The sequence below is a fragment of the Peromyscus eremicus genome, chromosome 8a (genome assembly GCF_949786415.1).
Source record: "Peromyscus eremicus chromosome 8a, PerEre_H2_v1, whole genome shotgun sequence".
NCBI classification, from domain to species: Eukaryota; Metazoa; Chordata; class Mammalia; order Rodentia; family Cricetidae; genus Peromyscus; species Peromyscus eremicus.
In genome coordinates this window covers 3,270,376-3,296,440 of record NC_081423.1, presented here as the reverse complement: position 1 = coordinate 3,296,440, position 26,065 = coordinate 3,270,376, and the positions used below count along the sequence as shown (strand labels likewise).

Sequence of the window (26,065 nt, the reverse complement as noted above, 5' to 3'; positions counted from 1 at the left end):
GCATGCAAGCAAGGGGACCTGGGTTCAGATCTCTCCAACCACATAAAAAGCTGACACAGCAGCCTGTATCCGGAATCTGGTTTTGGGGATACAGAGACAGGTGGATCCCTGGAGCTCACTGCCCAGTCAATAAGTTCCAGGTTTAAATAAAAACAAACTGAGGAAAATCCTTGACATTGACTTCTGATCTCCACTCTCATACATGCATGAATGTGTACACATACATACACAAAGTTGGTAGTTTAAGAGGAATTCAGATAGGTATTAAGAAGAAGTTGAGAAAAGAAGATCTCTAGACCTGCCTTGCCCTGGCACCCTCACTTTCTGACGCATGAGCAGGAAAATTTGCTAGTTGGGTTTACTTTTCCAAGCTCCCTGCATATACTTGCACATTTCAGCAACTCGTGGTCTGCTGCATTGGTCTATGTATTACTTCTCCCCATGCGACAAAGCATCTTAGAGATGTTTCTGTCTGGCTTTACACACTGATCTATTTAAGAACAGACTTATGTTCGCTAGGGTGGGTGGTCCTATAGTCTAGCTGCCCAGAGCCCTGCTGAAGGATTTTGAAGTTTTTCTTTTTTGCTTTTGCAACGCTAGTAGAAGAGTATTCTTGGAAATCCTCGTTCAGATGAAAAGGCCGTTGGGCAGTTGGTTGCTCAGGCAGGCCCAGAGCTCTTGCCATGTGGGGTTGTGGGGTGCTGGGAAGGCCTTCCTCTACCTGCTGCAGGATAATTCTGGAAAATCTAGGGGCTAGCACCCTGCAAGAGGCCAGGATGCAGCAGGCTCCTGTATCCTGTTGAGTGTGCCCTAGAAAGTCACCCTCTTCTACAGATGTGTCATCTCCATGCCAAGGGTTTGGGGTCTACTCACTTCTGTCGTGCTCTCCAAAGGCCCTCCTCCTCACACCTGAGCCCTTGCCTCTGCTGTCACCTCTGACCTGAAGGCCACCTGGGCCTGGAACTCCACCTTGTCTATCTGTTATTTCTTCAGGGAACTTTCCCGATGCCTAGTCACAGGCAGATTTCCCTTCAGCATGTTTCTGTGTCTCTCCCTTCCCATCCTAACAAGAGTCCCGTGAATTCATCGTTGATTGATCTCCCAAAGTAGGTACCTGGTGACTGTGAGTCAGCTCATTAGATGAATGCATGAAATGTCACTGTTGGTAAGTGGCAATGTCCACCTGGGCCCCTGTGACAGACCAGCCCACTTCTCTGTCCCTGCTGTGCTTCTCGCTCATACCTGAATGCTGTCGTAGGCAGCTGTAATTGTCATTACCTAGAAGGGTAGCAATGGCCAGAAGACAGCAGTGAGCAAAATGGTAATTAGGAGCCTGAAGTCTGCCGGGAGGAAGTGGCTGTTAAAACTGTGGCAGAGGAAGTGGTGGGGTTGACTCTTCACCTGCCACTGTTGCCTTAGGACTGCCCTTGCCACCTCCCCAGGGCACATGGCAGTCATAGAAGGAAGGAGGTGATTTTGTCTCTGTGTGAATTCAGCCTCTCAGTCTCTCTTGTCACCCTGTTGTCCTGATGGGATCCCTCCAGGCCTTCAGACTTGTCATGCTTCAGGACTCTGCTACACTTGGAACCCATTTCCTTTCCTGCTAACTGGAAACATGGCACAGGCCCTTTTCCTAGATACCACACTCCCCACATGATCGGTGCTCAGTGCATGTCTTGGTCGATTGTCCTCACTGCACCTTTGTAAAGAACATGGCCACATAGACCAGGTGACAGTTAAGAAAAAGACAAGATCTGGGGCACAGATCCCTCCCATGGGTGTCATTGACAATATTGTACATTTTAAAACTTAGTCACTCATTTGAAGGGGAAGGAATTTTACACTTGTGGTGATTTGTTTCCTTCCTTTCTGTCTTAGGGTTACTGTTGCTGTAACCATGACCAAAGCAACTTGGGGAGGAAAGGGTTTATGTGGTTTATATATCTCAAGTCATAGTCCACTAAAGAAAGCCAAGGGAAGAACCTGGTGGCAGAGCTGATGCACAGGCCATAGAGGAGTGCTGCTTACTGACTTGCTCCTCATGGCTCGCTTAGCCTGCTTTCTTACAGAATCTAGGACCACCAATCCAGGAGTGGCCCCACCCACAGTGAGCTGGTCCATCCACTGTCAATCACTAATTAAGAAAATGCCATATAGGCTTGCCTACAGCCGATCTTATAGAGGCATTTTCTCAGTTTGAGGTTCCCGCTCCTCAGATGACTATAGCATGTATCAAGTTGACATAAAACTAGCCAGTACATCCCCCCCCCCCCTTTTTGAAAGGGGATATAGTTAAGACTCTCTTTTCATTATTTTCCCTGCACTGTAAGATATGCATGTATACTGGAGATTTCCCTTTTACCTTTGGCATGATTTGATTAGATCCTGGGAGAACAGCCCCTAGTTTGAATAATAGAGACAAAAAAATAAAACTTTCTAAGATGGCAAGATGTGAGAGGACTCCTTAATTGCTGGTTTGTGTCTATATAAACTGATGATATGACCCTTCTGTGGTGTGTTTTTATTGCGGATATGAGAGAGAGGACAGCCAGAGGCATCTAGAAAGTGTAGTAGACCGAACATGGGCAGCAGGCTGCAGGGGGTGAGGGATGAGGGCCATTTTTCAGATGATTCCAGCTTGTGCCAAGTTGACAGTTAACACTAAGCAACACACTCCCTCGCCTGTGACCGTCTTATTTACAGCCAGAACACCAGTGATTTGCTGTGAGGCAACCATCCCGTGGAGGGAGGGAACCTAGGCTATAGGTTGCTTCTGTTGACTGTTTCATGTTATGTTGACAGTTTCTTATTCAAGTCTGGTTTCAGGAAAGTCGGAGCTTAAAGGTATCCCATTTTTGAAAGAGCAAGTCTCTGGAGTTTTGTGGGATCTAAGATCTTACCTGTTCACCCCAGGCTGTTCAGAGTTCCTCATCCCTAGGTCCATTCCTTAGACTTTAGATCTTTTCTTCAGAGGTCAGCTTCAGCTCCAATGTGCCTGTGCCTGTTAACCACACTCATTTGTGAGCAGTAAAAAGGTGATCGTAGCAGACAGCAGAAGGGAAGGGCATACGTGTCTCTGTAGAACTTCTCCTCCCTGACTAGGGCACCAGGCTTCGTGTTCCACCCCAGCCCTTCAGTTCACATGCTTCAGTTCATGCTCCTGAGGCACAGCCTCTGATGAGCCATGTCCTCTGTGATGAGACGCTCAAGGTCCGTCCGTGTCCGTCCGTCCGTGTGTCCCGTCCCGTCCCCCCGTCCCCCCCCCCCCCCCCCCCGGGTCTGCTGAGCCCTCTCCTGACCTTCCTTCCTCTGGTATTATGTACTCCAAGGTCTTTGCTGTGAATGTTGCTGTTGCTTATTTAGTTTTGACTTTAAAAGTTTTCTTAACTTTTGTCATGTTTTTGATCACACCGATCGCTTTGTCTTGGAGTTGGAAAGGGCCCTTTGGGAGCATCACCCTGGAGAAAGCAGACTTTCCTAAAAGCAGCTGAGGGATTCCTGCCTGCGAGGATGACTGTGTTGGAACAATTGTAGGCACTGGACAAAAGGGGCGCAGTAGTTGCCTTTGATCCAGGACCTCCCAAAGGTGCTCCCCACAGGCCTGGCCACTCACAGCCTTCCCAGAAGTTCCTTCTCCAGGGACAGAGTTTCCAGGAAGGGACTCACAACTGTTTTCTGAGAAAGGCAGGGGAAAAGCTCTGACAGTTTATCATGGTGCCAGTTCCTGATACATTCCCTACTGGGCTCATCAGAGGCCGCTGAGCCTCGGGAGCATGGCCTGGCCATGTAAGGCCGGAGGAAAGGAGACCACAAGGTCTGACCCCAGATCATTAGGGTAAGGTTGGGCATTCGTTTGCTGTCCCTCCTGGCCTCCTGGTGTCTTTGTCTAAACACTGATTGCCTAGGCCCTTGGGACCCTTTGACCCAGCAGTGGCAAGTTCACTAAGTTCATTTTTGCTCCTCCCCCTCCTCTCTCCTGTAGCTAGAGTTTTCCTACCTGGCCCACAGTCAGGACAAATCTCTCTCACCCGCCAGTCCCACAGCCGCTCAGACCCGACCAAGTAAGCACAGAGACTTATATTGGTTACAAACTGTATGGCCGTACCAGGCTTCTTGCTAACTGTTCTTACAGCTTAAATTAATCCATTTCCATAAAGCTATACCTTGCCACGTGGCTCATGGCTTACTGGCATCTTCACATGCTGTTTGTCATCGTGGCGGCTGGCAGTGTCTCTTCCTGCCTTCCTGTTCTTTCTTTTTTCCTCTCTGTTAGTCCCGCCTATAGTTCCTGCCTAGCCACTGGCCAATCAGTGTTTTATTTATTGACCAATCAGAGCAACACATTTACCATACAGAACATCCCACAGCACCCTCCCTTCTGCTCCTCTCCTTCCTCTTCCCCCTCCTCCCTCCCTTCTCCTCTTCCCCCTCCTTCCTCCCTTCTGCTCCTCCCCCCTCCCTCCTCTTTGTTGCTTCTAGGTCCTTGTGTGCTTCTCACTCCTCCTTTCTCTCTCCACACCTCTCTGCTCCCCTCCCCCAGGTCTGTCCCTCCTCTCCTTTGTTGCCATCTCTCTCTGTCTCTGTCTCTGTCTTTCACTTCCTATGTGTGTTGCCCTCCGTGTTCACCTCTCTTTGGCTCTGTCTCCCCTGTGCCCCGTCCCTGTTCCATTATCTTCTTCCTCATTGTCTCTTGCTCAATGAACTTTCACAAGGCTCTGTGGTTCAGTAGTAATTGCTACTTGACAGCAAACCCATACATCCTTCATGTTCTTATCTGTGACTTCTGTGGTGTGTGTGGGGTCCTAGTGGAGAAGGTGTGTGTGTGGGGGGGATCCCAGTGAAGAAATTGTGTGTGTGTGTGTTCAGTCCCAATGAAGAGGATGTGTGTGTGTGTGGTCCCAATGAATAGGGTGTGTGTGGGAGGTCCCAATGAAGAGGGTGTGTGTGGGGGATCCCAGTGAAGAGGGTGTGTGTGGGGGGAGGGGGACGACCCAGTGAAGAGGGTGTGTGTGAGGGGGATCCCAGTGAAGAGGGTATGTGGGGGAGGTCCAGTGGAGAGGGTGTGTGTGGGAGGTCCAGTGGAGAGGGGGTGTGTGGGAGGTCCAGTGGAGAGGGTGTGTGGGGGAGGTCCAGTGGAGAGGGTGTGTGGGGGAGGTCCAGTGGAGAGGGGGTGTGTGGGAGGTCCAGTGGAGAGGGTGTGTGTGGGAGGTCCAGTGGAGAGGGGGTGTGTGGGAGGTCCAGTGGAGAGGGTTTGTGTGGGAGGTCCAGTGGAGAGGGGGTGTGTGGGAGGTCCAGTGGAGAGGGGGTGTGGGGGAGGTCCAGTGGAGAGGGTGTGTGTGGAAGGTCCAGGGGAGAGGGGGTGTGTGGGAGAGGTCCCAATGAAGAGGGTATGTGTGTGTGGTCCCAATGAAGAGGGTGTGTGTGTGTGTGGTCCCAGTGGAGAGGGTGTGTGTGTGTGGGGGGGGGGGGTCCCAGTGAAGAGGGTGTGTGTGGGGGGGAACCTAGTGAAGAGGGTGTGTGTGTGTGGGGAACCCAGTGAAGAGGGTGTGTGGGGGGGGGGGGATCCCAGTGAAGAGGGTGTGGTTCCCTCAGCTTCTGTTAACCCCTCTGTAGACTTATCCCTGCCCATCCCTGTGAGCTAGCCTGAGCCATGACCTGCATGGTTGATGGCCTTTGTGTGGCAGTGTTTGTTACTCTGAATTATCACTTCATGTCTGCATTTCCTTTTCTCCCTGTGGACTGAGAGCTTTTATGTGACAAGGACTGTGTCTTCATGAGCCTCTTCTCAGAGCCTGGAGCATGTGTCATGTGGCTGTGGTCACACACCTGTGTAGCTATGGTAACACCACTAACCAGGGCCTTCTATTATCTAGAAAAGTGGCCTCCTGTCCTGCCAGATAATAGACTTTAATAATCCCTACTGTGAGCAGCCTGAGGTTTGCACAGATAACTTCCCTCTGACGTTGAGATGTTCCACCTGATGTGAGAGAAAGATGATTAATTTAAAGTTCAGAGATGAGAGAGATGGGTGGACCATCCCACAGTGTGTAATCAGGGTCACATTAAAGTGTGCCTGTCTCTGCCTCTTTTAAATCTTCAGAGGGACTGACCTCATGTTGGAGCTGATGCTGTTTGGGGACAGAAGATTAATAAGAAATTTACTTTTCAGTGTGGTGGCAGTTGGCAAATCTCTAATGGCCAAATTGTCTGCGATCCCCTTGCAGCTCTGAACAGCACATCCAGGTTATAAGAGGCTTTTGAATTCTGCTCTTGGGCATGTGTGTAACTGTCTGCTGTCATGCATGTTATTCTGAAAAGTGCTGTTGAGAGGCTTTTAAAAGTGATCCCTCATAAAAGTTTAACACAAATACTAGTTTTTGTCACAAAATCATCTGTGGAAATGCTTGCAGGACTATCTCCAAATTTCTCCATGCAAGGAATAAAAGCTCCTTCTTGGGTACAGCTTTGTTTTTCTGATGGACAGCTGAGTAGGTGGTGCCGTGACTTTGCCATGCTTCTGGCTCCTACCTTCCTTTCCTGAATCCCATGATGAACTCTAGTTTCTGGTGTTTGCTTATCAGCCTCAGGAGATGGTTGCTGCTGGGAGCTGTGGCAGGTGCATGGACCCTGGCCACTAAAGGCTTACATGTATAGAGCCTTGGAAATGTGATTAGTGTCATGTTTCTGCTGGCACATGGTCATTTCAGTGCTAGCCTGCCCGGGCACAACCAGAAAACCCTGGCAAGGAACAGCATCACAGAGCTGTGTCAAGCCTGCGCTCTGTGATGACCTCGGCAGAGTGAAGGGAGGAATTTTTTTGCCCTGGTTTATGCTCCTGTCAGTCATTCACACTTCAAATGTAGAGTGTGAGGCACACAGACCTGGGAGATATAATCTGTGCCCCTAGGGGTGGTGGTGGTGGTGATGGTCAAGGAGGTCCAGAATATGTATGTGTCAGAATATGTCTGATGTGCTTCTCTCTGCTTTGACTTGTACTGTTGTTTAGCATGGACACAGGCCAGACAAGAACAGCCTGAGAGCATTCCTGCCACTGATTCTGAGGAAACATGGGCCAGGATTATTATCAGGCTCATGTTTCCTCAGGATCCTGTGTTTCCCCTGACCTCTGCTCCAGCAAAAGTTCATATGTACTTGAGTCAGGTTGCTGCTTAACACCCACCTAGCAGCAAGAGGGACAGAGAACTGCAGCCAAAATGCTTTTGGAATTCACTGGTCCCAAGTTCTTCATTTTTTACCCTCAAGGCCTGCCTGAAAGGCACCTGCTTCCTGTCCCTGGGTTCCCTATGACCTAGGTGCATCGATGTGGTCACCCAGAAACGTGAGCTCCTGTTACAGTAATGCCTCTGTCAGTGGTTCTTAAGCAATGGAATTTTCCCAGGGACTTTCCCTGAGAAGATTCCTCCCAGAGTCCTGGGGAAGACACTACATCCAGCGGGGATTATCTGAGGGAAAAGAATCTATGTACGCCATGCTCTTTTGTCTGTTACTTTATTTCTCTAAAACCAAATTCTATCTATACAACTTTAGTTCCGCCCTGACTCTCAGTTCCTCTCTGTACCTTCTTTTTCCTGTCCCCTTATAGCCCTAGTAATAACTAAGCTTTTATACACTTGTGTCTCATCTTCATCCCCTGTCTCTTCGTCCTCCATCTTTCCTTCTCCTCCTCCTCTCTTGATCTGATTCACTTGCAGTCTACAAGAAACTTTTCCTTGCTCCTCACTCCTCAGCCTGCGCCATTCCGCCTTATCATCTACAGAATCTCTTCTTGTTCTGTCCTCCTCTGGCCACGTGGCTCTGCTCTGCCCAGGAATCCTGCCTGACCCTTCACTCCACCTGGATATGCAAAAACATCCTTTGTTCTGAGTCAATTGCTCTGGAATGCCATTTCCCTATCTGGGGAAGGGAGGTCTGAGCTTCATTTGCACAGGAAGCAAAAGCTATGCATCTACAGCCCACCTGTCTCCTAGGCCCAGCAGGAGTGTTAGTTACCTAGTGGATCAGCAGTAGGTCTGAGAAACTTAGTTGTTTTCCAAAATGGCCCAATAGTATATGGGCCCACAAGAATTTCATAGCAGAAGACAGCTGAAATACTAAAAACTGAATAACACCAAATATTCCTTGATAAGTGGCTTCCTCTAGAAAAATGCCTTGAAATTTCTAGGTATAGCTTTAATATACAGCTGAATCTCTATAATATAATTCTCGTGGTCTGCAAGACCTAAGTACGCTCTGACCTCACTGTCTTCCATGGCTACTGCACTGGGACTCCAACCCCACATCTGCTACCGGCAGCTATTGCTATGATCACACCTGACTAGTGTGTGCTGCTGGCATGTAGGTTTCTCAGTGTGGTGTTAGTGTAGAGAAGAGGTCCCAAGACTGAGGAGACTCCATGGCATTCCTGTGGGGCTGACCTGGGTTTTACCTCTTCTCAGAGGATCAGCCCGTGCTTTGCCCTTGACCATTGTCATTCTGAAATGTGGCATCTCCTAAGCTTGCCTGTCTGTTTCAACCATTTTTCTGGCCAAGACATGCTCATCTTCTCTTTGATTTTTCCCTGCATGGTTACTTGTGCAATCCCTATAAGTATAGCATATGTGCTTTCCCCTTAATTGAATGCATTTCTTTCTCTGTGTTAGTCAAATGCCTTGTGGTTAATCACACCTTCCCCACCAGGACCTTGTACAGTTGTTTTGTTTTGTTGGAGACAGGGTTTCTCTGTGTAGCTTTGGTGCCTGTCCTAGATCTCACTCTGTAGACCAGGCTGGCCTTGAACTCACAAAGATCCTCCAGGCTCTGCCTCCTGAGTGCTGAGATTAAAAGGGTACACCACCACTGCCCGGCCCTTGTACAGTTTTTAAAAACAATTCTTCCTTAAAACAAAACAAAACAAAACAAAACAACAAAAACTAAACAAAAAACAACTTTCTTGAAAAGCTAAAATCCCAGCTTGCTTTGTTAGTTAAGCTTGCTAGACTGAGAAGCGAGCAGTTTGACCATCATGCTGTGACGCTTTTGGGTCATTCTGGGAGGCTTCCTCACCTCCCCAGTGTGAGCATACATAATCTTCTGGTCAAATCTTAGCCCTGACTCTACTTTGTGTTGCGTGGAGTATGATCCTCCAGCCTCCACCCTACACAACCAGGGTATGCCTATTCTGCTTCTGCCTCTTCTCTAGGAGGCAAGAAGGCTGCGGGAGCACCTAGGAGTGGATGCATCTTGCTGAAAGGATCCCTGATTTAGGTCAGAAAGTCAAATCCCTGGTTCCTGGACATGTTTTTCAGGAAGAGGTCACCATCTCCATACTGTCTACTGCCAGCATTTGGGAACCATAGCCATTGCCCTGTGAGGTCTGAACTGCTGTGTAGGTTTCTGATGAAGATGATTTTGTTGTCTAGAGCTTGAATGGAACACTCCCAAATACTATAAAATAAAATATTGCCAGTTGACAAACTCAGAAAGATCCCAGCTCCCCTTATTCTTTTTTTTTTTTTTTTTTTTTAATGATAAAATGGTTTTCTTCATTTCTGCTGTTGAGGAGTATCACTGTGATAGCCAGCATGAGTATGCATGCGCAGTGTGGGTCACTACCCCATCATGGGAGAGCCAAGCTCACAGCCAGTGCCTCCTGCCCATGCCCTCATTTCTTAGTGATGTGCATGAGAGAGAGAGAGAGAGAGAGAGAGAGAGAGAGAGAGAGAGAGAGAGAGACAGAGAGAGAGACAGAGAGAGAGACAGAGAGACAGAGAGAGACAGAGAGAGAGACAGAGAGAGACAGAGAGAGAGAGACAGACAGACAGACAGAGACAGAGAGAGAGACAGAGAGAGAGACAGAGAGCGCCTAGGGCAATGAAAGGAAAGCACTCTGGCACTAAGCTGCATTTGCTTAGCTTGCCTTGAGCTTACTTTGTAGCCCAGGCTAAGCCTTGAACATGTGATTACCTTGTCTTAGCCTCCTAAGTAACTGGAGGTCTGGTCAGAAAACCTTACTTAAAACTTTATTGAAAAACATTTATGAATACTTAAAGATAGAAATTATAGTCATAAGGAATATGATAATGCTACTTATACTCTGTAATTTTTTTCTAGAGATTGATTAACTTTAAGTTTTCTTTTGTACAGAAAAACAGGTACTGTGGGAAGTATTATATTGGGTTTGTTTCAAACTTAATCAGGCAGCTACCAGGACAGGACTGACTCTTGCCCTCCTCTGGCCTCTTGCTGTTGCTGGACTTTCCAAGCCTTCCTTTACACCTGCTCTGGTTGTTCCTGTTCCCAAAGCTTTCCTTCTCTACCCTTTGTCTTATAAAACAAGCATGTTTTCAAATTTTTTTCAAATAGCACAATATAAAAAAATGTATTTTGAAAGAATTTCAATAACACTCACGTTATTCATGGGGCAGAACATAGGTCTCTCTTCCAGTGACCTTGCTGTGGAAACTTCAGTACACATCCTTCTGGGTATCATTTATACATACACATTTCATAGACTTAAATGCATATAAGGTATGCTTGCCTATTTTAACATCCGTGGGATAATTTATGCTACTCAGATTGTTCTGAGACTTTTCCTTCTCCATTCATGAATATGTCTGGCTCCTTCCTCTTGTGCTTCTGACGTATCCTTCAAGGTCTAAGCCCGTCTTCTGAGACAGACCCAGTGGCCATGCTAGTACTGCCTTGTACTGCTTTTGTTCCAGCATGGCTCCTCCTAACATTCACTATTCTTTTTTTTTTTTTTTGGTTTTTCGAGACAGGGTTTCTCTGTGTAGCTTTGCGCCTTTCCTGGGACTCACTTGGTAGCCCAGGCTGGCCTCGAACTCACAGAGATCCACCTGGCTCTGCCTCCCGAGTGCTGGGATTAAAGGCGTGCGCCACCACCGCCCGGCAACATTCACTATTCTTATCGACAAATCTTTTGGCTTTCCTGGGAGGTAACTCAACCTGTAAAGGTGGGAATGGTGACCACACTCCTGCCTGCAATAAATAGCAGCTTTTATTGAGCACTTTTGTGCCCCACAACCCATTCCAAGTGCTGTAATGTGAGATAGACATCGTCATTTCCACTTAGAGAACACGAAGGCCATAGGTGCCCCCTTTGTTGACTAGTAAGGAGGGAGCCAACAGGTCTTTTGCTTTTCCAGAGCTGTCCTTATCTTTATATATAACTAGTCCCACCCATTGGGGAGAGCGATGTGAGGTTCAGATTTACAGAGAACGCCTTCCAGTCAGCCACGTGGAAGGTGGACTCGTACTTGATCATAGCTCTCAGGCTGCCTTCATGGCCTTTATCGTCACTCAACACAGGATTGTTTATTTGTCTCTTCTTTACTTGGCTGAGCTCCCGGTGCCTGCTGTGGGCTATTAAATATTTATTGAACCAGAGGCTACTAGTTCCCACTTGTCACCATGCGTCCTCACTCTGGATGTCCAGAGCATCCTCACTGAATTTGACCGAAACCTAACATTCCAGCCCCGCTCTGTGTGTCAGTCTCAAGCTGACCATGTTGTTGTCGGTTTTTTTTTTAAACTTGCTGTCCAGTGTGTGGAGCTATCACAGAAGTATCACCCACCCTTGATTTCTTTGATAACTGAACTGTTACCAGTTTGAATAGGAAGTTCTCTCTCAGCCACAGAGGAACTTGAACATTTTCCAGTCGCTTTCAGAAAAGACAGAGTTCAGCAGAGAAGCTAGCAGAGGAGGAAGGGACAGAAAATGGAAACTTGTCTGCCCCCTGACCTTGCGTATCAGGAGCACATAGCAAGGCTGCCTCAGAAAGCTGTGGGTTAGTTGGCATGATGGAAGATTCTGGGTCCTCGGACTCTCTAGGCCTGGATGGCATGGCTGGATACAGGATCCATGCTTTACTTTCCTCAGACTCAGTTTTCATATCTATAAATTGGGTCTAATTTGTTACTCAGGAAGGCTATGTTGTGCTATAGTAACAAACGCTCCCAATATGTCACGAGTGGGAAACTGCTGTTTCTATCTCTCTCATGTTTCATGTCCTTCATGGATATCAGGGCATGTGATCAATGGTTTTCTTGACCCAGACCCTGGCTGGAATGGAGAAAGAAACAAGAGATAAACCATATAGTCTCTCAAAACTTCCACCCAGAAATGACAGATGTCATCTCTCTCTTATTTCATTAATAAAGCAAGCCTTCTGGCACATCTGACTGTGGGAGACCTAGAAGAGAGGGCAAAGTTACTAAGGAGTATCCCAGGGGCCCCACAAGTGAGTGGTACATGCCTCCTAAGGTGAATCCAGTTAGATTCGTTGCAAAGTGCTTGGTTCCTAGGCACTGGGCCATGGTGCTGGTGGCAATGGGAATGATTCATAGTGGGAATTAAGGCTTGTTTTGGGCCATGGTTAACAAAAACTTTATTGATCTGCCTATGTTGTGTACATGAGCTGAACCTCTCAGTTGTCTGCATAGTAGGTCCTGGGCTTGGAAGTGGAATCAGAATCAAGGCTGATGTGGTCTGTGTTCTGGAAGAAGGATCAAGCAGTTTTCTTGGGTTTTCATTTTCAGGCCTTGGTCTTGCTATGAAAACTTATGGACTAAAGTAAAATAGAATGTAGAAGCTGGGGGGGATCTTGGGGTTTGCGATGTTAGTGTCTTTTAGGATGTCTCCAGTGAAAGACCCAGAGAAAACAGCCTAGACAGGCCTCAGCAAAGCCAGCCATCTGTGCTTTCAAGAAGTACAAACTGTGGAGTCCACGCCATGAAATAGCCTGTTTGTACATCATTCTGTCCTCACTGTCCCCTGCCACATCTATCTTGTCCTTTTGCTGCAGGGATAGCACGGTGCATCATCAAGAGAAAGGGTGACTCTCAGAAACCCTAGGACCACTGTGGCAGAGCTGGCTTAGTTCACTGCACCATCTGGAACTAATCCCTACGGCCAAGCCACGCTGGTTAGCTTGAGTTATTTAGTGTCCACTCATGGGTTAAATCAGCCAGTGGGATGATTTCCCAGGAAAGAAGTGGATGCCAAGCAGCAGCGAGCTATGTCTGCCCCTTTCTCCTGCACCTTCCTCTGCTCGGGAAGTATGAGTGCCAAACGACTGTGCCTGCTGTTGCTCAGCCTGGTAGACAAGGGTGGGGACAGGTGGCTGTCTAGCAGAGCACCTTCTCACTGCTTTGACATGTCTCCAGAAACAGCTTGTATAACAATAACCAAGTTCAAAGTGGGGGTGTGTCACCCCGGGGAGGTGTGTGTCGAAGGGCTGTTAAACATCACCATGCCCGACATCTTTAGCAGCACTCACTTGCTGTTTATTGACAAAAGAGATTGAAAATTAGGCCAGTTTCTTCCTGGTGAGGACATTATTTGTTACATTGTCTTTGCACATAAGGTTGCTGAGGTTTATGAGGTTTCTGATATAGATATAATCTTTTGGGGGCCAACATTCAACCCCCTGTAGTTGCTATTACAGAAAATTAACCATTTAGAGTATATAGTACATAAATATATTCTCAATGCACACCATCAGACTTTAAGTTAAAAATCTCCTTGGCCACCACTCTTGATTCCATTCAGAATAACTGTCCCTGTGAGCTTTATGCTTCTCCTTCTAGGCCTTACACTCATGATAGAAGGGTACTTGATATTATGGAGCATCATCTTGCTGGCAGGTACCACTGGCAGACAGTGAGGACAGTGTCTTGGTGTCTACCTGAGCATCAGCTGTCCTCTTCCTCCTCTCCCTCTTGCATTTTTCTTACAGATGGTCTTGGAACTCTGGATGAAGAGGAAGATAGTCAGTCAGAGGCACTGGCAGATTAGCTCATGTGTAGAGAAGATGCCTGCTGTAGGCCTGCCTACGTCCTTTCTGCTCTCCACGGTGTGGGCAGAAGTCCTTTAGGGGTCTGCCACTGTGGGAGCAAGGGGTCCAGACCAAAATATCTTTCCTTTCCCTTCAGCCTACCCTGCAGCCACCTTCTGTCTCTCCCAGCTGTTGTGTGACCTTGTGTTTTGACCTCATGTCTTGTCATTAGTGGCACAGATGGGTTGTGTATGGTCCACCCTTTCTGACTGAGGATCTGACTCCAGATCAGAACTTGATATAAAATTTTGGGATAAATATATATAACAGGAGAGTGTGTGGGTTTGGCTCTCAGAAGGGGTGAGGGCTGCCGAAGCCAGACCTCTGGGGCTTTAGCTAGGTTTCCAACGATCCTTGATGCTGCAGGTTAGTGTCCACCCTGAGCTGTAGCCACTGGAAAGAAGAGCAACTGTCGTTGATAAGATCAGCTCTGCCAGGCTCGGGTAGGCAGTTCTCTTAATGCCCCACACCAGCCAGCCCTCCAAGGCAGCTTCTGTCACTCTGGTTCCCTAGAGGAAAGTGAAGCCTAGAGAAAAGCCATAACTGGTCTTCATAAAAGTGAGACCAAAGCAAACCTATTTAGACGAGGAAAGAAATCCAAACCGGGCGGTGGTGGTGCACGCCTTTAATCCCAGCACTCGGGAGGCAGAGGCAGACGGATCTCTGTGGGTTTGCGGCCAGCCTGGACTACAGAGTGAGTTCCAGGAAAGGTGCAAAGCTACACAGAGAAACCCTGTCTCAAAAAACCAAAAAAAAAAAAAAAAAAAAAAAAAAATCCAAACATTATCACAGAGAGCTAATACATACCATAAATATTGTAGAATTTAGAAACAATGCAAGAGCTTCATTGATAAACCATTTGACACACCTCAGCAATACTTTCTGTCTTTTCTAGCCTGCTCTCTAGTATAGAAAATAGAAACACAATTGAGCTATACTTCTAGTCCAAGTGAATGAAACTTTTCAAACATGTATATGAAGAAATTAAGTTATGTAAAAGATTGTTTTCAGTGAATACTGGTGTAGTCACCACTAAAGTTCTATCACTGACATCTACCTATACCCTCTGTTACTCATCTGTCTCTCCATCTTCCATTCATCCACCCACCTACCCATCATTCATCCAGCCGTCATTTGTTATCCACACCCACCATTATTTATCCATCCACTACCCCTCATTTACTCACCCATTATCTATCCATCCATCTTCATTTGTGTTTTTTTCTATTCAGTTTTTAAAGATTGCAGATATTATCACACATTTCTTCCCACGGTTTATGTTGAGCTTTAACTTATACCAGAGTGCCTCTCAATTCCCCTTCCTGTTCTCTCCATGCTCCTCTCCCAGAGGCAAGCATTCTTCCATTTTTTTCTTTACCTAAAATTTCATAATTATTAAACTTCATTGAGAAAGTTAACAACTTGCGTTGCACATAGTAAAAATTGGAATGGAGGTACCAAGTTTTATAGAACAAAAGCGTTTTTCTTCTGATCTTTGTTTCCAGTATCCTTCCTTCCAAAATGTTGAGTCTGAGTGCACAGGCACACAGCTCTCCCTCCCTCTTCCTTAAAGACAGCAGCTTCGCTGCCACCTGTTTTGTGTCAGGCTGTTGGCTTTGGTGTTCTGTCTTAGGCCATTCCTCATTAGCAGAGGAAGGAGGCCACGGTTTGCTTGGTAGCTGTGTGTCTGACTGTGACTGTGTTATGTAACTGTTCATGACTTCCTCCCAGGCCTGCGTTAGCATGTGTGATGCTGCAGTATGTCCTTGTATATTTGGCTTCATATGTTGTCTAAGCATCTTCATTTCATGCCAAGAAGCTGGTGCCCACTCTTAGTAAACTGGATCATTTACACATGCTCCTTCCTTCCCTTCCCTCCTCCAGCCGTCCATTCATCCATCTGTCCATTTGGGTGTCTGCTCCTCTGTCCATTCAGTGTGACGATTCAGTGAGCAATCTCCTACATGCCTAATACCGTCTTGGACTCTGAGAATATTATTCCCAAGACCTTTCTCATCTTGTGGGGGAAAATGACCCATCAAAAATGAATACACAGAAGTTGGAATCTATGGGAATTTCCAGACTACATAGAGGATAAAATAAAAAGGCTCTTAGTTGCTAGCCCTTGAATCTTCGGCCTTGAGTATTTTTAAAACCACAAGCAATTGATGCCTGTAATTGTGTATTTGCAAACCAGGCAAATTAACTAACAGACAAGCACAGACCCTTGCATGTGGTCTAGACCCCTGGAGTCCTCCTCATGATAGTGAGAGTGCAGGTCAACATCATGATCCCTTCTACAGCCAGGCCTCTGCCGGCCTTGCCACCTCAGCAGGCAGATAGGAGCTGTGCCCTGTTACACTTGGCTCCTTATTTTAAAATGAGGTGAGAAAGCAGGAGTGTCAGTAGGTTGAAAAATATTTCTCATTTTTGGCTGAGAAAAATGAGAGCTAATTGCTTGTGGGAAGGCAATTTGAAAACAGATGTGTGAGAGAATGACTCTGGCACATACAGCTTACTGTGCCCTTTCATGGTTGGGACAAACGTTCACTGTGGTTGTCATGTTTCCTTCTTGTCTTGTCTTTTGAGCAATGAATCTGAGAGCTTTGTAATTAAAAGACAAATAAAATCCTTTTTCTTTGGTTCTTTTTTTATCCCCAAACTAACTTATCCTAACCACACATGAAGATTTTGAATTGCTGCAAAGCAGTTTAAAAATTGATATTTCATAGAGGAAATATAGCTTATATTATGATTCATTCACTTAGTCAGTTCTTGTGGTGTGCCAGGTGCTAGACCAGGCTGCTGAGTGTCATGTGAACTCGTGGCTGTGGTGAACAGGGAGATGCAGAGACTGCTCTCTGACTCACCGAGAGGGGTCCAGTCACAGAAAACCCATGTGGAGTGATAGTACTCTAGGACAGGTGGATGGTGGAGTGTAGCAGTGGACTGTCCAATGCGTTCTGATGCTCAGGGAAAGTACATTCTGGAGTGAAGAATCCTCTCAGACCTCTTCCCTCTGTGAAAAGTGCTCCACGCCTGAAGTTCCGAACTTCTAGGCTCTGAGAGGCAGAATGGAAGCAATGAGGATTCTGTTGTGGGAGCAGAATACCTTTGTGGTATAAAGTGCCTGTTGTAAATCCAGGTACCTGAGCTCAAATCCTGCTCCTGGTTTTACTCGTTGTATTGCCTTGGCAGTTTTGTGGGCTTGTGTTACTGTATGTCAAACCACCCAAGAGTGTAATGACTTAAAAAAAGGACAACCAAGCTGGGCACAGTGGCTGTTATGCCCAGATCTTGGGGACCCTCCAAAAGACCACTATGGAGATTGAATCCCATATGTAAAAGCAAAGAGCCTTTATTTCAAGCTCCAGCTTGGACTCTCCCATATGTCCAAATGCAGCAGTGAGAGCAGAGAGCCCCAAGCCTGGGTGAGGTGGGGTTTTTATCATAGCAGAGGTTGGAGTGAGGGGATTTCCAGGGTTCAGGACCCTGACTGACTGACACTTGTCTAGGGGTATCTGTAAAAGGGAACTAGGTGTGTGCTAGGCTCAGGCACATCTAGCAGTCTTATCTAATCTTACCTGATGGTTGGAATGTTTGGGATGTCAGGTTCTTCCCCTCAGATGCTGGTCCATCCCTGGGTGGATCCCTGGGTGGTGTCAGCTTATGAGTTTTCCTGGAACCGGGTGTTGCCTGCCAGTAAGCCTGTCATGGCAGCTGTGTCTGGGCCTCTAAGCCTGTCATGGCAGCTGTGTGGTCAAGCTGTTTTGGGCCCCCCACAGTGGCAAATGCCTGTAATCACAGCACTTAAGAGTCTGAGGCAGGAAGATTGCAAGTTGAAGGACATGATGGGCTACATGATGAGACCCTGCCTCAAAAAAATGGCGGTTATATTCTTATCTCAATGAACCTGTTCCTTGGCTGGTCTCCACTGGTGATTTATCCGCTCTGACGTGTGCTGGGCAAGGTGCCATAATGTGGGCTCCACGGTGCTAGGCTCCCGAGGTGTCACTCATTCCTATGGCCGTTGGTGCTGCTGTCCACTGTCATCTCAGGTGGAATGAATTGACACTGGCTAAGGGTGCAGGAACGGAGTTCATTTTCTCTGATTAAAGAATTTTTAAACTCCAGGCAGAGCCGGGTGGTGGTGGCACACCTTCAATCCCAGCACTCGGGAGGCAGAGCCAGTCAGATCTCTGTGAGTTTAAGACCAGCCTGGTCTACAGAGTGAGATCCAGGACAGGCTCCAAAGCTACACAGAGAAACCCTGTCTCAAAATAACAACAACAAATTTTAAAAAGGCGAAAAAGAAATGTTATTGGAAATCTTGGAGAGTTTGGCAGAACTACCACATGATACTGGGGAAACTGGCGTCCCCTTTTGGGGTTCTTAGTCTCATAAAAGAATTTTTAAGAGTGAATGTTAGTATCCTGCTCTCACTCTTCTGGGTGTAACGTCCTAAGTCATCAGGGTGTTGCAGGCGACTGCATACCCCTACGTGATCACGCAATCTCCACCTTAAAAAGCGGCACACGGACCCCCACCCTCCCTTTTCCGTTTCCTCTCTGCTGTCTGCTCTGCCCGCTTCCCTCCCTCCGCCAGGCCTGGCTTCTCAGTCCTATCCCCTCTTCTCTCTCATAAAGCCCATTCTAATTGGTAGCCATGGCTCGTGACTCTTCCACTGCCGACCAAACCAGCGCAGTGTATCCTTTCAGTGAACTCAAAAGGAAACTCAAGGACAATTTATTTGAGTTTAAAAAAATACCAACACCCTAGGGCAGACTAGGTGTGCATCTTGAAGCTACCCATAGTGTAGGATCCCTGCAAGCTCTGCTGCCAGCAGAGGAAGCATGAAGGAAAGCCAGTTCAGCAGGACTTAGTTAGCCAGAGTGTTCAAATTTCTAGAGTCTGACCCTGAGCAGTTTTTTTCCTCTCTTATTTAAATACTGTACAACTTCAAAAAAATGTTTCCTTGTGACAGTTATCATAAAGCTTGAGGTGTGGCTACATCAGAAACTCCTTTGCAAAGTACATTCTTTTGTAAAGTACCTGTGTCTTCTTCCAAGGGTTCTGTTGACTAAGAAACAAGGCTCAGGAGTCTAAGGGAGTCTGGCTCCACAGAATAGCAAAGATTACCAAGTTATTAACGATGGTAAAACGTTGCTGGTTGGTGGCGCTGATTACTGGCGGAGAAGGCCATGACAGAACCCAATGTTAGTTTTTAGAGCTTTATTGGGAGGGAAAGGGAAAGAGGGGAGAGCCAGACCTGGTGGGGAAGGGGAGCAGAGAGTGGAGAGAGAACACAGAGAGAAAGGTGGGGGTCTATGTCCAGCTTTTTAAGGCAGGGATTGGGTGACCATGTGGGCGGCTGTAAGTAGTCACCATCACCCACTGATGATGTAAGACGCCAGACCCGGAAGAGTGAGGGCAGGATCCTAACAATCAACACATCCATTCCCACCTTCTGAATGGAAAACAGGTCTGTGCATCCCTTCTGTTAAAGAGAAAAGCCTGCCTGTTTAACAAACATCTTGGTTTCTATCTTGCTATATGTATGCATGTAGACCCTTGCGCCCTTTACACAGGAGGAGAATGGAGAAGAGAAGGGGGAAAAGCTGGCATGGAGGTCAATCATGTGACAGCAGGCAGCCACATGGCAGCAAGCTTTTGAGAATGAGTAAGGAAGCCCACAGTACCAGGGGCAGTGTACTCAGGCTCGGACAGCATCAGAAAGAGACGGACCAGAAGGGCGAACAGTGAGGCCTCTCCAGGTCAGAACTCTGAATGGCAGGCCGACCTCATGGCAGCTCCTAGGCTCTGCACCAGGCACAGAAGTGATCGCACAGTGACCCTTTCCTCCGAGGGTGGTCTGCCAACCAGGTCCTTGACCTGCTTAACTGGATTAACTTTCAAGGGAGGAGACAAGGGCATGTCTCCACCTAGAGGTGGACTCCGTTCTTTACTAGTGTCCTGTGCTCTCTTCCCACATGGAAAGAGTTGAGTAAGTAACATCACTGGGGCCTGAGCAGGCTGGGGGTTGGATGGGGCCTGAGCAGGCTGGGGCTGGATGGGGCCTGAGCAGGCTGGGGCTGGATGGGGCCTGAGCAGGCTGGCCTGGATGGGCCCGGCATGCCTTCTCGTGCTTGTTCACGTGAGTCCTCATGTCTTCTCTGTGGCTAGAGGTGGCACCTTGGCCCACGCACGGGCTGCTGACTGGAGGCACTGGGGTGGGCTGTTTGTGAAATGCTGTAGTACAGGAAGCCTTAGAGGACATGTGGCAGTGTATTTGCCCCCCATGACTGCAGGTCAGGGTCTGCTTTTCTATTTTGAGGCAGGAGCTCACTAAGTTGCCTGGGCTGACTTTGAACTTACGATCCTCTGTCTCAGCCTTCCATATGGCTGTGCTTACAGCCTGTGGCATAGCTTCACCGTCATGCTCTGTTTCCTGTCCACGTTTTCTGTCTGTATCTGTCCTCATTCTGCCCATGGCAGATGCACGCTCTCTTATCCGAACAAGCTGGCTAATGCTCCCCTTTCTCTTTCCCTTTCTCTTCTGCTTTCCTGTCCTCCCTGGCTCTCTCTCTACTTCCCTTCCTCATCCCTTCCTTTCTAGTTTCAGAAGCATTTATGGAACAGGGAGTGGCCATTTTGGGCAGACTCTCTGGTGTCTTCTTTAGACTGGGGAACTGACAAGTCAGAGTGATGGACTCTGGCTAGAGCTCCAGAGTGGCATTGAGGGTAGAGTGTGGGGGCCAGTGAGAGCTATTGGCTCTGGTCTGTCCCCGTTCCCAGCCCCCAGGGAACCCTGGGCCAGAAAAGGCAGTGAAGACCTTACTGATGTTGCCTGGGGTGGGCTCTGCCATCTCTCTCACTGTCTACCCTGCTGTGCACAGCCCCGAGGGCTTTTGCTCCAGAATCGTCTGTCCTGTTTGTCCAGAGATGGGCTTTGCCTATCCTTGTGCCCTGCGGCCGCCTCATGACTGCCTAGACCACAGACCAGTGGGGAACAGCATTTTTTCTGGGGTCATGAGAAGCAGATATAGATACTGTCTGTGCTGGTCACTTCTTTATGCCTGCATGGAGGGTAAGCCAAAGAGGAGGCCACAGCCCAGAGATGGGTCTTCTTGGATTTCTCAAGTTTCAGGAGGTCTAAGTTAGTTTATGTTTAATATCAAAAGGAAGCTGATTTTCCTTATAAAATATCTCTGTTCCACCCACGTTTATTGCCAGAATGTGCTATGGAATCAGCACTCTGGCCAGGCCTGGTAGTACACAGCTATAATCCAAACTATTTGGAGGCAAAGGCAGGAAGATTCCAAGTTCAAGGCCGGCCTGGATCTAGATAACTTAGTAAGATCTGTCTCAAAATACAAAATAAAAAAGGGACAGGGGTATAACTTAGTGGTAGAGTGTTGTGGTGTGGTAGATGGTATATCCAGCACTGAAAAAGAACAAGACGTTGGTATGAGCCCCAGGGGAGATCTGGCATCACTTTGTACAGATACTAGGCAAACTTCAGATGTCCATTGACCTTGACCCTCCATCACCATGGTGTAGTTGGTGCAGAGCCTGGCCTGGTCACAGCCTTTTTTTCCAAACAGCCTTTCCAGTATTCAGGAAGATATAATAAATATCTCCTGGTTTCCTGATTCTGGTAATGCCACAGAATTAGAAGAAAAGCCTCTAAGCCAGCAGGACTTAACTACCTCTAAGCAATTATATTCACTCTCTAGGATGTTCCCAGAAAACCAGCATCCCTGAGGGGACACTTACTGTCAGGAAAATACCTGGTGATTCCTCCTCCTCCTCCTCCTCCTCCTCCTCCTCCTCCTCCTCCTCTTCCTCCTCCTCCTCCTCCTCCTCCTCCTCCTCCTCCTCCTCCTTCTTCTTCTCCTCCTCCAGGGAGTGTTTTGCTTTGTAATGGCAGTCGATGTCTGCCCTCTGTCTTTTCTTTTCCTTCCGTCTGATTTGCCCTTGGTGTTTGGTTTCAGGGACACACACATTTAGAGGCTCTTCTGAGGTAGACTCCCTGGGGACACTGCCTTTAAGATGGTGGCTCTGGTGCACTGCTAAGGAGCTGCTGTCCTTAAAACCTGTGAGTTCTTCCTTCAGTTAATCCTGAACTGTCCTTGGCTTCAGGAGCTGAGGAGAGATTCAGGGAGGAGCAGTAGCTGAGAGCTGTCCCTGTCACTGGAGTCCTGGACATGTCTGCACTCCACATGTTACCACAGAGGGGAGAGGAAGGGCATATGGCTTCAGAGCCCTGCCTCTGTCCGTCCCACTTGAACCAGTGACTCTAAAGGCAAAGTCTTTCCCATCTGACTTGCTGCAGCTTGCTTAGCTGCAAGGGGCCCAGAAGAAGATGGAGAAAGAATGTCTACTTTAATAATATGTTACACAGAGCTCTAGATGTGTGTCAGTTGAAACATCAGTATAGAACAGTGCAGAAAAGTTCCAAATAGTTCCTTCAGACCATCCGACTTTGCTGTCATCTTGTAGTTGTATTCTGTTGTTCTAACTGTAATGACACACAGGCACTGTTACACATAGGGAGCACACTGGCCATGCGCATTCTCTCACTGCTTTTATGTATACTATCAAGTTTTTATCAAAAGTACACTTTGGGCATGTAGTAGTTTGAATGTAATTGGCCCCCATAAGCTCATAAGGAGTGGCACTAATTAGGAGGTGTGGCTTTGTTGGAGTGGTATGGCCTTGTTAGAGGAAGTGTGTCACTGTGGGGGCAGGCTTTGAGGTTTCCTATGCTCAGGATATCACCCAGTGTCTCAGACCATTTCCTGTTGTCTTCTGATCAAGATGTAGCCAGCACTATGTTTCCCTGCATGCCACCATGCTGCCCACCATGATGATAATGGACTGAAACTCTGAAACTGTAAGCCGCCACCTCAGTTAAATGTTTTCCTTATAAGACCATGTTTACCATGGTCATGGTGTCTCTTCACAGCAGTAGAAGCCCTATCCAGACAGGCTAGCTACCACACTTTTATTTAAGGTTTTAACTGGTAGAATTTATTTCAAACTGCATACATGTAAGAGTGTTCACCATGGGGCTGGAGATGTAGCTCCATTGGTAGAGTGCTTGCTGAGCCTGCACTAAGGCCTAGGTTCTAGTGCCAGAACTACATAAACCAGGAGTGGTGCATGCCTGTAATCTCAGCATTGGGCAAATGGAGACAGGAGGATCAAAAGTTCATGGTCACCCTCAGTTATATAGAGAGCTCAAGGTCAGCCTGGGCTACATAAGAACCTGTCTTGAAAGAAAGAAAGAAAGAAGGAAAGGGAGGGAGAGAGGAAGGGAGGGAAGGGAAGGGAAGGGAAGGGAAGGGGAGGGAGGGAGGAAGGAAGGAAGGAAGGAAGGAAGGAAGGAAGGAAGGAAGGAAGGAAGGAAGGAAGGAAGGGGATAAAAGAAAGAAAGGAAAGAATGGGTATGATGATGAACAGCCAGTGGCCTAAGTTCCACCCCAGCACCCACATTGATGCCGGCCATCAATGGCTTGCGTTTCCCACCTTCAGGTTTCTGATGCAAAGGCAGGCACAGGTAATAATAGGTAGGCCTCCCCTCTCTATGCTGGTGCCCTAATTGTGTTAGGCCTACATCTGCACCAGGGTTTTCTTCATTTACAGATCTGTCTTGTAGATCTTTGCATAATGGAGAGAAAGTTGACTCATTCTTCAGAAGCACCTATAGTTTTCAGAGCATCTCAGAAGATAGATCACCTTACAGAAAAATGGGTGATGAAAATCGAGGTTCTCCCCTCAATCTCGTGCTCCACTGTTGTCAGTGGTAACGACTGTAAACTACTTGTTGTGTATTATCCAGGCTAATGCTCCCTCTCTTTCTCTTTAAAACTTGTTTTAACAGGCCTCTTTGCATGGCCATGTCCTAATCTCGCCATTCTTCTGTAGTTAACATTGTTAAAATAGTTGAATAGTTTGTACACATTTTTTTTAAGGTATGATCATTTATTTGTTACCCTTAAAGACTTATTTTTGACTGGACTCAGACTTAGAAGTAGAAGCTCTCAGAGAGGACAGCCTATGTCTCTTGGCGATCTGTTCCTGGCGCTTTTTTTGGCTTCCTTCATTCTCTTGGCCAAAAGTTTAGCATATTCTGCAGCCTCCTCCTTGTTTTTCTTGGTTCATTGTTTCTTTAGAGCAATACAACGGCATTTGTGTTGCAGGACACGTGGAGTAACAAGACGCTGAATCTTGGGTGCTTTGGTCCTGGGCTTTTTACCTTCTGTGTTTAATGGCTTTCTGACCTTGTATTGGCGGACATCATCATCTTCTTTAGAGAGATTAAAAAGTGTTCGGATTCTGCTAGCTCTTTTAGGTCCCAAATGAGGAGGCACAGTAGTATCTGTCAGTCCAGGAATATCCTTCTCTCCTTTCTTTACAATAACCAAGTTGAGAATACTGAGATTTGCATCCATGATGCATCCTCGAACAGACTTGTGCTTCTTCTCTCCAGTTCTCCTTGGTCTATAACAAGAATGCCCCTTACTCAACAGCAGGCACACTCTGCTGTGGGTCAACACGCCTTGCTTCATGGGAAAACCTTGTTTGTCATTCCCGCCACTGATTCGGACCACATAACCCTTCCACTCTTCACCCAGAGAGCATCAGCAGCCACTTCTGTGGCCATGCGCTTCTCGTAGAACATACGAAGTGTGCACTCATCGTCCACTTTGATGAGTTTCTGACAACCGATGGCAGGAAAGGAGATATTCAGCTTCATCTTGGCACAGCCAACTGCCTAGGAGGCACCATGAAAAAGAGCAGTTTGTACACATTTTAAGAAATTTGGTTTTAGTTTATGCTGGGTATGGAATCCAGGGCCTTGTCCATGCTGGCAAATGTTCTACCACTGAACTATGTCTGCTGCCTGAGGTATGATCTCTTACAGACATTTTAATTGGTACATGGGGCTGCTACTTCTAGGTCAACCTTGGCAAAAGGTTCCCTCTCAAAGGATGAAATGTTTTTATGGATCTTGGTACCTGCAGCCTCCTGCCTTCTGAATATGTTATATCAACTCTTTCCAGCCACCCACAAGAAAGTGATAGCCATAAAAGCAGCAGTGTGACACCAAAGCCCAGTCCCACAAGCCCTTGGACCAGTGAGGTGGTGAGTCTGTCCAGTGACAAGGCAGATGGCTCCTTGTTGGGTCTGCAGGAGTCTCAGCAGTACTTTCATAGAGAAGCTGTGTGGCCAGGGCCCAGTTTAATTCTCTAGTTGCAGACACCACAAAAGCTGAGCCTGGTCGCTCTCCCTCCAGGCTATTATGCATGGGCTGAAAGGTACCCTCAGTGTGGCTGGGCAGATCCTTCATGAGTCATCAAGGATAACAATATGCAACTCTTACTTCTCACTGGTTACCATGCTACATCTGAGCATGCAGCCAGTGACTGTGGTCTTCCTATTCTGTGTCTTCCACAGCCAGGGGCACATTTTATCCTCAGAACAACCCTGGGGGTGCCAGTGTTACCACTGTTAACCTGTTGTGAAGTTGAGGGCAGCACATGTGTCAGCTGCTTTACCATCACTGTGACCACATCCCTGATGTAAACAACCGAAGGGAAGGACGGTTTACTTGGCACATGTTGCAGGGGCTTCCGTCCACCCTAGTGAGGAGGAATGGCAGAGTAACTTAGGTGAGAAGCAGTGAGAAGGATGTTGGCACTGGCCGGCTTCTTCCTTTCCTCCTGTTCCGCTGGGCTCCCAATTGCAGGGGTGGTTCTGTCTCCATTGCGGGTGGGCCTTCCTCTTTGTTGTGTGACTTGACTTGGGAAGATGTGAACAGATGTCTCTTCACCCCAGATGGGGACTGACTCCACCCGTCTTGGTGATCTAGTGAATTTATTGGGCTGCTTACAGGGGCATGGGTGACACAAAGGCAGCTGACCAAGAAGTCCACCCTGGCATGGGTGATGGCTCACAGGAGTCACATCCCTGGAGCTCCCTCAGAGTTCTCTGGCAGCTCAGCTGGTCAGAACGTCTATGTGCTTCCACAACTTTGGGGCGGGGCCTGAAGACTGGTGCCATCCATTCTGCGTCTGCTTCCTGAGTCTTCTGAACACAGAACTCTCTTGGTTAATTGCCTTCAGAAAAGTCCTCCCAAACACACTGGTGTGCCTTACCAGCCTTCTAGATGATTCTGAATCCACCCAACACAGTGTCTCATG

The 26,065-nt window shown here is 47.5% G+C and overlaps 1 protein-coding gene and 1 pseudogene across 1 annotated transcript in view; one reads left to right on the top strand and one right to left on the bottom strand.

Moving 5' to 3' along the window:
• Positions 1–26,065, top strand: part of Snx29 (sorting nexin 29) — a 477,564-nt gene that overhangs the window by 341,679 nt on the left and 109,820 nt on the right. The gene's annotated exons all lie outside the window — the stretch shown is intronic.
• LOC131916607 (small ribosomal subunit protein eS6-like) lies at positions 23,865–24,618 on the bottom strand (annotated as a pseudogene).